This window comes from Cibotium barometz, chromosome 47 (assembly GCF_041138505.1).
Source record: "Cibotium barometz isolate CiBa-2024 chromosome 47, ASM4113850v1, whole genome shotgun sequence".
NCBI lineage: Eukaryota > Viridiplantae > Streptophyta > Polypodiopsida > Cyatheales > Cibotiaceae > Cibotium > Cibotium barometz.
This window is the reverse complement of record NC_141092.1, coordinates 13,980,249-13,984,019: the sequence shown is the minus strand read 5'-3', so window position 1 is coordinate 13,984,019 and position 3,771 is coordinate 13,980,249.

Genomic DNA, 3,771 nt, shown 5'->3' with positions numbered 1-3,771 from the left:
ACATCCACTTTCTCATCCACATTCACATTCATACATCCACATTCACATTCACATTCACATACATCCACATTCTTACATCCATATCCACACCCACATCCATACATCCACTTTCTCATCCACATTCACATTCATACATCCATATTCACATTCACATTCATACATCCACATTCACATTCACATACATCCACATCCCCATTCACATTCATACATCCACATCCACATCCACATTCATACATCCCCATTCACATTCATACATCCACATCCACATCCACATCCACATCCATTTCCACATCATATTCATACATCCACATCCATATCTACATCTATACATCCATACATCCACATCCACATCTATACATCCATTTCCACATCCATATCTACATCTATACATCCATACATTCACATCCATACATCCACTTTCTTATCCACATTCACATTCATACATCCACATCCACATCCACATCCACATCCATACATCCATTTCCACATCATATTCATACATCCACATCCATATCTACATCTATACATCCATACAAATCATTTATGATGAAAATCACTCTTTTAATATAAAAGAATTTTTTTATGCATCTAATTTATGCATAAAATCATTTATGATAAAAATCACACTTTTAATATATGTTTATGCATACAAATCATTTATGATGAAAATCACTCTTTAATATAAAAGAATTTCTTTTATCCATCTAATTTATGCATAAAATCATTTATGATGAAAATCACACTTTTAATATAAAAATATATCTTTTATGCATGAATGCCTTTTTTCAATGAGGCATAACATCATATTCATTTTAGAGAAGACAAAAATCATAAAAACCATAAAAATTAAGCATACATGGGAATTTATGCATTTCCTTATTTCCATTCATCAATTAACTTCAATAGCATTAAAAAGCCATTTTAATTAAGCTTCTCAAGCTTGAGAGGGTTTGAGAAGAGAGAAACATTGAGAAATTATGGAAAAAGGTCAAAAATCACACTTTACCTTACAAATTGCTTGATTCTTTGATCACGGTAGAGACCCCCAACCAATCAATTGGTTTGGTATACGGATGGAGCCCCCAATGAAGATTGAAGAAGGAGAGAAGCTCCAATTTCTTCAATTTGGAGAGAATTTTAGAGAATAGTAAAAATTATCATTATTTCAGCATAATTCTGGCATAGTATAATTCTCCTATTTTTTTACAAAGGACTCAAGTTCTATTTGTAGGAGAGGAAGGCTCTAACCAAGACCAAATGATTTCTAAAATTTTCCAGATTCAGTTTGGTTGAATTTGGACCAAATTTGGACCTAGTTTGGTTTCTTTTTGATTCGGTTTGGTCCCTTTTTGATTCGGTTTGATCCAAGAGAGAGGAGAGACAAAAATATCATATTATTTTTGAGTTTAAAACTCATTCAAGCATGTGAAGTAGGCATCTCCTTTAAAGGATCCCCTTTCCTTACACATGTGTCAAAATGGAATCATTATACATAAATTATCTCATTTTTTAAGTAATACTCATAGTTTTTTACTAATAAACCTTGTACATAGTCAACTCTTCATCTTATGTGGGTATTTACTCATTTTTGGTTATTTTCTTTTACAAATTGGATTTATCTCCTCCCCACACATGGATTGATCCTATTGGCCCATAGGAACCTTAATTTAAAATTTTTCAAAAATCTGGACCCCTAGGATAAGGCCTCTTGAGCAGATTATACTTGATTTCTAATGCACCTTTTGGAAATATTTTTGAACTTTTGTTTCAGGGAAACTTATTTTAATAAGATGAGAAATTTTTCTATCCAAAAATATTCAAAATCTGAATAATCTCTCTCTAGAATATTTTCTCTCTCTAGGCGAAAACAGGCAGAAACAAGATCTTTTATATTTCTGAAGAGGGATTTGACTACAGGGGAAGATACTGGACATCCTGAGAGACTGGGGAGGAATCTTACATTCTAGAATAGAATTGCCTGAGAACCTATTTTATAACATAGGGCTTTCACTATATGTTGGAAAGCTACCCGACTAATCGGGTCCACCTGTCCGTAGGATGGTGCCGTCGGGGCATTCCATCCTCCCACTTTCCACCCTACTCATGTGTCAATTTGTTTTCTAATTAATCCTACCACACTGTTTGACATAAATAAACATGTTCCTTAATTAAGGCCCTTTTCACAAGGTTTGTTAAAACAACCTTTTTACACAATACAATAATGCCAAGACAAGATTTATAAAAAAAAGTTTATACATGAATCAATTTCATACAAGCCAAACCGGCTCTCTTATTCTTTTACTTTATATCATCGATGATCTAGAATTCGGCCTTCCCGCCTCTACATGCTGGGCAAAATCCTACGGGACCATACACCTCATCGTCGGCCCCGCTGGGGCGAGGACTCAAGCCGGCTTGTCGCCCTCTCAGGCTTCGTCGCTCGATCCTCCCGCCCCTTAGAGGGATGTATGCCGGCTCTCTTATTCTTTTCCTTTATATCATCGATGATCTAGAATTCGGCCTTCCCGCCTCTACATGTTGGGCAAAATCCTACGGGACCATACACCTCATCGTCGGCCCCGCTGGGGCGAGGACTCAAGCCGGCTTGTCACCCTCTCAGGCTCCGTCGCTCGATCCTCCCGCCCCTCAGAGGGATGTATGCGCACTAGGGTGGGCTAATTCACTGCACTAGCCTGGGTCCTCAGAACTAGACAGCATCACAATCACTCGCCTCAATCGGCGAACCTCATTCTCCCAATGGTATGAGGGATACCATGGGCCAACTTTCGGCCTTACTAACGTCTCCGCCATCCGGCTACACAAGCACAAGAACGGGGCAGCGTCAAGGCAAGGAGAAGTTGTACCTGTACCTTAATTTAACCAAGATAACAATCCATTTACTCAACTAAACCATAGGACTAGAATCCATGTTACCTTCTCAAGAAAACAATCCTTTTCACAAAGATTTTTGCATTTCAACTTGAGATTACGATAAGACATTCTTTATTTAAGACATATGCTATTGTTTAAAAGAATACAAACTTTAACTAGTAAATCAATCAAATAAATCACTGTTAACAATTAATAGAGAACCGGGGCCATACCTCAACCCCTAAGAATGATATATAATTGAAAAACAAAATGTGTATATACCTTATAGAAATTTATCGTTTATCGTTACCTTTGCTCGATATAACAAGAGCTTTAGAACTTGACATATGAGGATAGAGTCTTCTAATACCTTCTAATACCTTCCCTTACGATTGAAATCATCCGATCATCCCCAAGCTTTACTCCTCTTACTCGTACGATGACTTTTGTCTCTTTCGAAGGTCTATGGCTACGGCATACTATTCTTTCTTTAAAAGAAAAGCTATGGAGTTTTGGTCTCTTCCTCTGAAAGACCATAGCAATCTAAGCTTCTTTTCTAAGATATTAGATAAGAATGAAGGGCTTTCCTTTCTCTTCTCTCTTGACTCTCTTTGTTTTGTCTCCTCTCTCTTCTCTCTTATGTCTCCTCTCTTCTCTCTCTAACTTCCCTATACGATATTAAAGATATACCTTTTCTAAAATAAATATAGCTTTCTTTTAATAATTTAAACATGTAAGGTTCCCCCTTCTAAAATAGGAGAAACGCTTAAGATAGTCCACTAAGTCTTAACTTGGAGAAAATTTCCTATTTATCGACACCTTGACCATGTAGAGATTCAAGGATACGATTCATAGGTAAGACCTAGTCTTATCCCACAGGGGAAGCATGATCTTCTAAAA